Here is a 12,609-nt window from a genome sequence, read left to right as displayed (position 1 = left end):
CTTCTAGGTGTTTGTTAAACATTTCTTGCATCTTCTCGATCTTTGCTTCCATTGTTTTTCCGAGGTCCTAGATCATCTTCGTTATCATTATTCTGAATTCTTTCTCTGGAAGGTTGCCTATCTCTACTTCATTTAATTCTTTTTCTGGGGTTTTATCTTGTTCCTTCATCTGGTACATAGTCCTCTGCCTTTTCATTTTGACTATCTTTCCATGAATGTGGTTTTCGTTCCACAGGCTTCAGGATTGTAGTTCTTCTTGCTTCTGCTGTCTGCCTTCTGGTGGATGAGACTATCTAAGAGGCTTGTGAAAACTTCCTCGGCATTTGATTAATTTTGAATTAACTTTTAGGTATGGTGTGTGTAGGAATCTAAGCTAATCTTTTAGCATGTGGATGTCCAATTGTTCATGTACCGTTTTTAAGAAGCTATTCTTTCCCCTTTGAATTGCCTTGGTGCCTTTGTTGAAAATCAATTGACCATAAATATAAGGGGTTATTTCTGGACTCGCAATTTCATTCTGTTTATTTATATGTTTGTTTATGGTCAGTATCACACTGCCTTGGTTATGTGCTTGATGATAAGTTTGCAATTAGAAAGTATAAACCCTCCAACTTTGTTCTTCTTTATTGGCTATGCTGTGTTCTTTGTATTTCTGTGTAAATATTAGCTTGTCAATTTCTGCAAAAAGCCTGCTAGGATTTTTGTGTGTGTGTGTTGTTGAACTTATTGATCCATTTGGAAGACAGTTGCCAACTGAACAATATTAAGTTTTCTAATCCATGAATACAGAATGTCTCTCCATTTATTTAGATCTTTAATTTCTCTCAGTAATAATTTATAGTTTTTGGTGTGCAAGTCTTACAGTCAATACTTTTTGAGCTTTCATGTGGTCCTGCTAGGGAAATCTGTTTGCTCATAATTTTTTCTCCCCAGAGCTCTCACGGACAACAGTGGAGAGAGAGAGGCATAGCTCAGCAGCCAAAAGCAGGAGGCAGTGTGGTGGGTGGGAAAGGCACTAGCCTGAGGATCAGGAGGACCAACCCTGATCTTTAGCAAGTCACTTAACCTCTCAGTTTGCTGCTCTCTAAAATGAGTATAACAGCATTTATTTTGCTTCAAGGTTGTCAGGATTATAGATAATGTGTGGAAAGGCTTGGAAAAATGTCGGAGTATATGGATGTTCACTATTTGGTGCTTGACATTGTTGGTACCTGTGATAATGATGATGATTATACAGCATTGTGTGTGTGCTATTAAAGGGTTCTCATCCTGGACACTGAGTCTCCTTGCAGCTCAAGGCAGATGCCAATGATTCACAGTGAAGAAGTGAACATTCCATCTCATCTGATCTTCAAGCAACTTTAAAAGTTTAATTTTTATTTAAAAAATTAAAATTTTTTCTATGCAATTTAAAAGGTTACTTTCCATTTACAGTTATTACAAAATATTGGCTATTTTCCCTGTGTTGTACAATACATCCTTGAACCTATCTTACACCCAATAGTTTGTGCCTCCCATTCCCCCATTCCTGTATTGCTCCCCCCATCCACCGCTGGTAACCAGTAATTTGCTCTCTGTATCTGTGAGTCTGCTTCTTTTTTTGGTATTTTTTTAGATTCCACATGTAAGTGATATCATAAAGTATTTGTCTTTCTCTGTTCAGACAACTTATTGAATTAGCTATTTTCATCCACATTTTGCACCAAGGAAACTGATGTTCCGAAAGATAAAGTCAAGTTCCCAAGGTCACAGAGTTAGTAAGAGGCAGAGCAGGATTTAAACCCAGACTTTTCTAACTTCAAAGCTTCTGCTTTTCCTTTACACCTCACCACCCCCACCACCCCCACCAAGTCTCATCAGGGGATTTACAAGACAATGATAAATTCTGGACAAAACACATACATAACTCTTCAATGGAAAAATGGATAGTGTTAAGTGATTAATATATCTTGCTTATCTATCTTACTTAACATGCTAAAGGTTTAATTCTGCTTTGAGATTAAGGATGGCAGATGTGATTTTCATCACCAAGGATTAGATGGGAAAACCAAGCTGAATTCATAAGAGGTGATCACAGTGAGGTATTACAAAAAGTCACCTGGTTTACATAGCTATAGAGATGGAGATACAAGGCCACCTTTGTTTCCAATTTTCAGTGTGACATCATGAGCACTAAATTCCACCTTACAGCTTCCATTTTCTCAAGTATGATATCACTGGTGAGAGGAAGGTGGAGGTTGTGACTATGTGAGATTTCAGATCCAGAGTTGCTGGTTACTCTGGGCTTATTCAACAGCAGCACAGTTATCCATGTATATGAGTGTAGTCTAAAGCTGAGTCTGATGGTTCACCAGTTTTTTTCTTGTTTCCTATGTGGGAGATCTAGGTTTGATTTCTAGCAAATCCTTTAATAGGATATTATGGAGAGTCCCTAGGCTTTGGAATCGGTTAGATGAATTTTTGTTGCATTTCCATTATTTGCTAGTTTTGTGGTTCTGAGAAATATATGTAACTTATCTAAGCCTCAGTTTGTTCATGTAAAATGGTGAAAATAATTGTCACAAGGGGTAAAATGAGGGAATGTCTATAAATAGCTTATTAGTGCCAGGGGTATAATGTGTTCTAGACAAAGAGTACTTTGCTTCCTTCTATGGGAGTTTGAAATAACTATATTTAGTTTTAAAGAAATCTCACTGTGGCCAAGTATATTAGTCAGCTTTTGCTGCAGTAACAAATAGCTTGCAAATCTCAGTGGTTAAAAATCCCATACATTGTTTCTTGCTCATGTCACCTGCGGGCTGAATTAACTGTTTCTTTGCTGGGCTGCACTGGGTTTGGTTTCGCTCATTGTATCTTTTCATTTCAGGATCCTGATTGAAGAAGCATGCTTTTCTCATGGCAGAGGGCAGAAATAAAAGAGCTGGGACCAAGCAATATAAGTGTATTTAAAGTTTCTTCTTGGACATGGTGCGTATCACATCTGCTCACATCCATTGTCATATGGCCAAACCCTACGTCAGTTGGTGGGGAAGTGTACTTTACCTAAAGGGAAGCATGGCATGGGCTTTGTAAAAGAATAAACAAGCTATATTAAAAAGTAAGAATTTTGATGGAGGCAATTCTTGGTAATCCAAAGATTAATAATTATATACATGGAATATTTGGGCTTCTTTGTTTTTATCTTTCTCTTTGGCTGTGGCAGTTTGTCTGCTTTTTCAGTTTTTCTTTTTAAAAGCAAAGCTCATAAAAGATAAGTTGTCAGTGTCTGAGAAAATATTTTCCTAACTCTTCTTCTCAGCCACTTGCTGATCCATCCTTATTTACTGGTTTAAATGTTGGCTTTCTTAGGCCCCTTTCTCTTCTCCTTCTATGCTCTCTTCTCTGGCTGACCTCATACAGAACCATGGCTTTAGTTGACTACTCTCTGAGGAATCTTTTTTCAACATTCCCAGTTCAGATGCCTTGGAGCCCCAGACCCATATCGTCAGCTGCCCACGTGACATCCTATTATAATGACATATAAATCTCAATATAACAAAACCCAACTCTTGTTACTCTATGTATACCCTCTAGGACCAGACCATCCAGCCATTTTTATACATCGAACACTAGCATGCATCCTTGCTACCTCCTTCTCCTTCCCTCGCTTATCCAGTCCATTTGCAGGTTACCTTGCCTTTGTCTCTTAAGGGCCTTTCCGATCAGCCACTTCCCTCCATCTCCTCCCACCCCACCTCCACCCCAGATCATGATCTTCTGTACTACTGCACTACTGTGCACTCCTGTACTACTCCTGCACTACTGTGTACTCCTGCACTCCTGTACTACTGCAATAGCCCCAGTTTTCTCCCTGTGTTCTTTCCTTCCCCTTCTAATTTGTTTTCTGTGCTACAACTGCAGCCAGAGTCATTTAAAAAAATTTGAACTTGGCCATTTCTCCCTTTGGATTAAAACTTTTCTATGACTTGCTATAGCTTTTAGGATAAAGCCCAAAATCCTTTCCATGGCCCTGAGGGTCCTGTGTGATCTGGCTTTTTCTCTCTCTCCTGTTTTATTTTGCATTATTCTTCTCATTGTCTCTATTGAACACTACAATGTTCTCCCCTTTCAAATCCTTGAGTGTGTCATGCCCTCACCTACCTTGGGGACTTTGCACATGCTTCCCTCTGTATGGAAAGTTCTGACCCTGACCCCTATCCTTGAGATCCTAGCTCAGATGTCCCGTCCTTGCTGAAGCATTCCCCAGCCTCTCCAGGCTGAGAGCTGTTTTCTCTTTTATGATATAAAAATGTTTATGCATATCTTTATGTTCACAGAATGTGTCTGGTAATGTTATTGTTTGCTTATGTAACTCTCTGCCTGGGTCTGAGAGTTTTGTCGTATTCTCTAAACAATGCTTTTAAAAATTCTTTTGAGCTTAAATAAAACTGTTACAAAGAGAAACCAAAATTCTCTGCTTGTAGAACTCTTTTGGACTAAACCCCATTCATTTTCTCCCTGGCACAAGGTAGGTCTTAGAAAAATGAACTTTTTCTAAGGAACTTCAGGGAGAAAATGAACCACCTTAACACCAATGTACAGGAAGCTAGCCTTTCAGATGGGACTCAGAGACTAATGTTACTTGACACCTACCAGTTGTGTGACCTTAAACTAGTCATTTCACTTTAAAGAGGTGAAGCCTAAAGGGCTTCAATTTTTTCATTAATAAAAATAAAGGTGTGGACAAGAGCTCTGATATCTCTTACACCTCTAAATTTCTGTGTTTGTGATTTGGGAATAGGTGTAGGTCCTTTATGTAAAGAATCTCTCAGTTTTAGAACTGCAAACGGAGTTTAATCCCCACTTTAACTTGAGGGAAAATGAGAATGACAGAGATTATCATGTGTTCAAGGTTCATGCAGCTTACAAGGAAATATCTCACTATGTAGGTAACACTGATCATTATGGTGAATTTCTTTTTACTTGTTGTTTGCTGGGTGGGATTGAGGGGTTAAGACAAGATCAGCCTAAATCGATACTTAGTGGAAGCTGGTAATCCCTAAGAGGCTTCTTAGAAGGAGAGTTGCAGGGTTTCCGTGCTTCAATGTAAAGTTGTGCCGTGTGGGCTTCAGTGAGTCTGCAGCTCAGGGAGCTTTATGGAGCTCCTGCCATGTGCACTGCATGGTGCCAAGTTCACTGGAGATAAAGAACTGCAAGCCATGGACTACTTCTGAGGGAGACCAGATCAAAGGATTAAGCCAGTTCTGATCCACTTTGCTCTTTGGGAATGAGGCCAGTGTCACTTAAATGAGTCCAGGGAGTGATATACAAGAAGACCCCAAGTCATACACCAGACTGTATTGCTCGTAAACGTTAATCTCTTGGCTTAAATAATTGGCCTGCTTAAGAAACCAACCAGCCTGCACCCTTTCCTAATCTGACTGCACTTAGCATTGCCTTTAGGTTGCCCCATATTCCTGGTGGTTCCTCCCTTAACCCCCAAAAGTATCAGAACTATTATTGCCAGAGCTGATGATGGCTAGTATACAGGATCCACCATCTGGCTGCTTGCAAGGAATGGATAATCCCTTTAAAGTCTTAATAGTAGGAGATGATTTATTTGGCCTTATTTTCTAACATTAATTTTTAGATAGCCTGTATCAAGTCCATAAGTTTGATTTGCAATATTGTGTTAGTTTTAGGTGTACAGCACAGTGATTCAGTTATGTGTGTGTGTGTGTGTATTCTTTTTCAGATTCTTTTCCCTTATAGTTATTACAAAATATTGAGTATGGTTCCCTGTGCTATACAGTAGGTCCTTGTTGGTTATCTATTTTATATATAGTGGTGTCTATGTGTGAATCCCAACCTCTTAATTTGTCTCTTCCTCCTCCCTTTCCCCTTAGGTAACCATAAGTTTGTTTTCTATGTCTGTGAGTCTCTTTCCTTTCCATTTTGTAAGAAAGTTCATTTGTATCTTTTTTTTTTCTTAGATTCCACGCTTAAGTGATATCATATGATATTTGTCTTTCTCTTTCTGACTTACTTCACTTAGTATGATAACCTCTAGGTCCATCAATATTGCTGCAAATGGCATTATTTCATTCTTTTTTGTGGCTGAGTAATGTATATATGTACCACATCTTCTTTATCCATTCCTCTGTTGATAGACATTCAGGTTGCTTCCATGTCCTGGCTATTGTAAATAGTGCTGTAATGAATATTGGGGTGCATGTATCTTTTCAAATTACAGTTTTCTCCTCATATATGCCCAGGAGTGGGATTGCAGGATCATATAGTAGCTCTATTTTTAGTTCCTTAAGGAACTTCCATACGGTTCTCCATAGTGGCTGCATCAATCTACATTCTCACCAACAGTGTAGGAGGGTTCCCTTTTCTCCACACCCTCGCCAGCATTTATTACTTGTAGACTTTTTGACGATGGCCATTCTGACCAAATGCTATCCTTTTTAAATGTTAGTTTTCTTATCCATCCAATGGGACAGTAATTTCCTTCAAAGTTGTGGAAAGCCTTTGTGAGTTGGAAGTCACTCTAACAGTATTAGGTGCTGTTCTGTGTGGAGCCCAGTCCTCTCCTCCTTGGGTAGGTCCTGTGTTTGAGGAGTGTGAGATACTGGGTGGAGTCGTGAATGCCAGGAGGTGCCCTCAGCCCTGCTGCAGCCTTGAAATCTCAGAGACAGCAGCTGTGTAGACAAAGCAGAGGGTTCTTTCCACAGCCAGGACTTTTCCTGCTCATTCCACAAAGACCTGGCAGGAAGAGGAACTCCAACAGATGGGCTGGGGTGGGGGCTGGTGAGGGTGATGAGACATTGCTCGCCTGTCACCCCCCTTTGTAAACCTTGGGCACACAAAGTTAAATTACTCATATCCCTCAATAAATTGAGCCTCATCATCATTTTCGTGTGCTAGCTGCCTCTCTTTTTTATTTAATATTCTTTACTCTCATTCCCACTCACCATCCATTTATTTAGTCAACCAAAGTTTATAAAGGCCCCTTTTATGATAGGCTTTGTTCTAGGCCTTGAGAGACATCAGGGAACAAAACAGGCAAAAGTTCCTGCCCTCACAGAGCTCACCTTCTAGTGGTAAATGTGGGACAATACTCATTATCTTTCAGACGATTATAAAATTTACTTATTATTACATTTCATTATTGTCTCATGTAAAAATAGAGCAGGGCAAGGGGGACTGTGTGTGTGTGTGTGTGTGTGTGTGTGTGTGTGTGTGTGTGTGGAGGGGATTTTGAGGGCTTGTAATTCCAGGCAGAGGAACAGCCAGTGTAAAGACTCTGTTGCAGTCTCAGTGCCTGGCGTGTGTTAACAGCAGGGCAGCCGGTGAGGCTGGGTCAGAGTGAGTAGTGGGGACACTGGTAGAAGATGATGTCAGTGAGGTAAATGGAGTGATGGAGACAGGGGAGGCAGATCATGTGGGGCTTTGTAGGACAGTGTAAGGACTTTATATTTTACCACAGGGTTTCAGGATTTTGAGAATCACGGAGGTTTCTCATTATATTTCTCCCTTTGTTCACTCAGCATTGTGTTTTTGAGATCCGCCCATCTTGCTATATGTACATCTAGTTAGTTGCTTATAACTGTTCGATAGCACTCTATACATTTTACCTAGTCACTCTTCCAACTCTCTGCCACTACACATAACATTGCAATGGATGTCTTCCTGTGTGCTCCCTTATAGGCTGTGTGATCATTTCTGCAGGAGATCTACCTAGGAGTGAGTGGACTTGCTGGGTGGTAGGGTAGGCACACACTCAATCTGACTTAAGTGGTACCAGATTGCTCTCCCGGTTGGCTGTACCCATCTCTACTTCCTTCAGCAGTGCACATCCCCGCCAACATGTGACATGATCCAGTTTTCAATTTTTTTGCCAATCTAATAAGTGTAAAGTAACATCTATTGTTTTAATTTGCATTTCTCTGAATACTAATGAGTGTGAGCACCTCTTTATATGCTAGTTAGTTTTTTGGGGTTTCTTCTTTTATAAGTTGCCCATTCATATTCTCGGCCAATATTTTTATTGGGGTTCTTGTTATTTATCATTTTGATTTTCAGTTCCTTGTATATTCTGGATATTATCCATAGTTGTTTTCAGAAGGTTAGATATGACGTGGGCTTTGAGGTAATCTAGTCTAACCACCTCATTTTACATTTGGGGAAACTAAGACCCAAGCAATGAAGCGACATCTTAGATCACATGTGTAATGGAAAAGCTGAAACTGGAAGTTACTACTTCTCCTACCATATCGTGTGAAGTGGGCGTCCTTTTAGTGAGGCAGGAATGGCAGTAGGTGGTGGGCAGGAGCTGTTGGGTGCTGCTGGTTCCCCAGCATCTGCATTTCTTTGCAGGCAGGAGGGCCACTTACCCTGACCTGATGGCCGAGATCAACTCTGGACCCAAGAGGCCCTGGCATTCTATGAGGTCCTAGGTCTAGTGACCATTTCCTCTTTCCTATTCACATGGTCACTACTTCAGGACTTTATCTACTCGTGCTTGATCAGCGTTTCTCAAATTTTAGTATGTATAAGTTTCACCGGGAGAAAATATTATAATGCAGATTACTGTCTCACCCTCTCCTGAGGATTTAGAAGCACTGAGGGATCCTTAGAACCCTGATACAGGTGGCCCATGGGCCAGATTTTGTGAAAATCAGTTTCATTAGCTACCTGACTGATCTTCTGTTTCCATCCTAGAGTCACTTCAATTTGTCATTCAGGCTGCCAAACAGAACCACAATCATTCCCCAAACACATCTCTCTTTGTCATACCCCCATGCTTTCACTCTTACCATCCATCTGAAGTGTCCCTTCCTCCATGAAATCCTATGACTTTTCAAGATCTAGGCTAAACATGGTCTCCTCTAGAAAGCCTTCTCTGGTTTTTCTGGGACTCAAGCTCAGGGGCACAGTGTGAATGAAGAAATCTGGCAGGGAGTAGGAACATTCCCTTTGCAGGCACATTGCCCTTTGAAATCATGTGGATACCCCTCTGTATAAAAAAGGTGGTTAAAGACACCTCTTGAAGGTAGCAACACCCTAGACAAGCCAGTCTTTTCTTTAAAAAAAAAAAAATTTTAATCAAATACAGAAGCACATAGTTTATTTAAAGAGTTGTAGTTCTACAAAATTTGTTATGAAAAACAGCAATCTTCCATTCTTTTCCCCCATGCTTTTCCCTCCCCAGAGGCAGACACTTGAAACTCTTTTGACTGATTTTTTTTGGTATCTCTAAAGCATATGCTTATATTGCTTCTATCTGATTTTTCAATTTTAGGCACTGTCTATTGACTTTCCACTGAAGAGAATAATGATTTAACCTTCTGTCTCCCCACGTCCCCCGACGCCTGCCACTAACGCCCTGTCCCGCTCCTCATGTTTTATTGTTTGGCCAGTTTTTACATCCAGTAAACCACGATGGTTCTCTCTGCCTGGGTGACTGGTGCTACCAGGCCCCTGGCTGTCCAAATCAGAAGTTTGGGCACCCTCCTTAACTCCTTCTACTTTCTGTGTATCCTCCGCCCATCCATTCTTTCCCTACCTCCCCTGTCCAGTCACTCACAGAATTCTGTCAACTGTACCTCCGACATAACTGCCATTCATCTGCTTCTCTCTGTTCCCAGTGCCACAGCCCTTGCTCCGTCACCCTCTGTCTCCCCTGGAAAAGCGCAATATGCTAGTTTCCTTGTTTGCCATCATACCTCCCTCCCTTCACCTAAGGTGAAGACCTTACAGCCAGAGTGAGCTTTCTAAAGCACAAATTAGACCATGTGATTCTCATGCTAAAAACTCTCGAGTGGACATTGGGGTCCCCAGGGGACACTTCAAATTCCTTATCACGGTAGGCTAGACGCAGTATTTTGTCCACCATCGCCTTTTGCTTTCCTGGCACACAGACTGCCATGAGGTTGGGGCCATGTAAAGTGTGAGGGAAAGTGACATGTGTCATTTCCAGGCCCAGGGAGGTAAGAGCTACATGCCCATTATATCTCTTCTCTCTTCTGCAGTGGACCTGAGGCTCGTGTTCTAGAGGCTGTAGCTGCAGGATGGAGGACGGCTGCCCTTCCCACATTGGACTGTACATGAGTGAAAAGTGTCTTTGTTGTGTTAAGTCAAGGAAACTTTGGGGTTTTTCTGTTACTGCAGCAGAACCTATCATAACCCTGAGTAACACAAGGTATGCGTAAGGACTTCGGAGTCTGGCCTTGGGTCTCTCTCTTACATGACCTCTCTCCTGTCTTCCTCTCCTTCCACTCTATATTCTAGCTATAATGGTGTGTCAGGCTCTTTCCCACTTCTGGGCATTTGCATGTGTAGTTCTTGTTACTTAGAATGTCCCCCTAGCCCACATATATTCTTTGCCACTTTGCCTGGCTCATTCCAACTCAACCTTCAAGTCTCAGCTTAGATGTCTCTTCCTCAGGGAAGCCTTTCAAGACTCCCTACTACTTTCTGGGTTAGTATCCCTCCCTTGTGTCCCTTTGAACCCCGAGGCCTACCCTTCACTTACCACTCTGGCCTGAAATCACCTGTTTACTTATGTCTCCACCAAACTGGACTCTAAGATCCCCGAGCGTCTTGATTCTGCCCCTTCACTGCAGTCTCTTCAGGGCCAGTCAGAGAAGATGCTGAGTCCTTTTTTTTTGTTTTGTTTTTGTTTGTGTGTGGAAAGAGCCAGGGCCTCTTAGGAGAGAAACTATTGTGCAAAGCTGCAATTCAGATTTCTTTTGCCAAGACTATCTTGGTAGTTTAAATTCTTGAAAGCTACTATTGACTAGTGCTTTGGGGGAAACAGTCAGACAGAGCTGGTTTAACTTCTGGTCTTATTGTGTAATGTTGAGCTAGTTACTTAAGCCCTAATTTCCTTATCTAATGGGGATAATAATAATGCTAATATCCACCTCGCAGGGTATTTTGACAGTTAAATGAGTCAATATATATAGAAACACTCAGAACAATGCTTGACATACAGAAATACCCAATAAATGTTAGATATATTGTTATTTTTAAGAATATCCTAAATGCAAATGTGGTAACCTCGATTGGATCCTGGAACAGAAAAAGGACATTGGGGAATAACTGATGAAATCCAAATAAAGTCTGAAGTTTAGTTAATAGTAATATTCCAATGTTACTTTTTTAGTTGTGACAGATGTACTGTGAGATAACTGTAATATGAGCTAACTTCGGGGGAAACTGGGTGAAGGCTATATGGGAATTCTCTGTTCTCTCTTTGTAACTTTTCTGTAAGTCTAAAATTATTCCAGGATATATTATTATAATTGGTATTCATTTTAGTTTCACAATATCCCTCTGTGATGTAAGCACTATAATGAGTGCCATTTACAGATGAAGAAACTGAGGCACAGAGAAGTTAAATAACTTGTCCATGGTCACCCCTCACAATTGGGATAACAGAATAAGAATGATTGGTGAGCTGGGATTTAAATAGAATGCGATAATAAACATTTATTGAGCCCCTACTTTGTGTAAGGCATGTGCTGTGTCCATGGAGAATAACAGGCAGTCTCTGTCCTCAAGGTCATGACAAGTAGGAAGCCCAAGTTCACACAGGTGTAAGGACAAAACCAGGTGTAAGGACAAAACTAGGGGTAGGAATCTATTTGTGAGCCCATGCTCTTAACCATCACACCAGACAAATTTGGGGGAATAACGTGCAATTCACAGCGGAAGTGCAGAGGTAAAGGTAGGTCTGGTTGGGGGTTTAGGGACAGCTAGCTCCATGGGCGGGCCTTTGATCTAGTTTTGAACGTGAGCATGATTTGATCTGGGTAGAGAGAAAGGGAAAACCTGGAATGGGTCTTTGGGTTGAGCCACCCCTGCCTTCTGCTCTCTTTCCCTTCTCCTAAGCAGTCCTGAGAGCAGGACCATATGGGTACACACTTAGCTATTCTGTTGCTTTATCAGAGACAGGAGGTCACAGTGCATAGAGCATGGGCTTTGGGGTCAGGCAGCCTGAGGTTCAGCAATTGTTCTGCATCTTATCATCTGTGTGATCTTGAGCTGTGGTCTCTCTGAGCATCAGAAAAATGAGGAAACAATGACCTCCTGACCTGGTTGTTGTGAGGATTAACCCCATGAGAAAATGTTTCTGAAGCGTGGTAGGATGCTGGGCATTTGGTAAGGCCTCCGTAAGTGGTGGCTGGCTCTGTGTGCCTCTCTCCTTCGTTTTGTCCAAGGCTGACACGACGAACCTTTGGTTATGTTGCTAAACATTCCTTTGAAAGGCAGCTTTGTTCAAAGGAAAGAATGTGGACTTTGGGAGGCTGTACTGCTTACCATTTGAGTAAAACAGTGTCACTGTAAAGTAGGATTGTTGTGATAATTAGGAGGTGAAGTGTGAAGATAGCCCATAGACATATTCCATTCATGTTAGTCCTTGTCATTTTGCCTTGTATTTTTCTCCATTTGAATCATTTTAATCTTGACTGCCCTCCCCCCACAACCCTGCCCTAAATTGTTGCTCTTTGAGGACGGATCTCAAATCTTGTATTTGTCACATCCCTCCCTCCAGCACTTAGTTTAGGGGCATAGCATAGTAGGTGCTCATCAAACACAAGTTGGCCCGCTTTCGGGGTG

The sequence above is a fragment of the Pseudorca crassidens genome, chromosome 2, assembly GCF_039906515.1.
Source record: "Pseudorca crassidens isolate mPseCra1 chromosome 2, mPseCra1.hap1, whole genome shotgun sequence".
Taxonomy (NCBI): domain Eukaryota; kingdom Metazoa; phylum Chordata; class Mammalia; order Artiodactyla; family Delphinidae; genus Pseudorca; species Pseudorca crassidens.
This window is presented reverse-complemented; position numbering follows the sequence as displayed.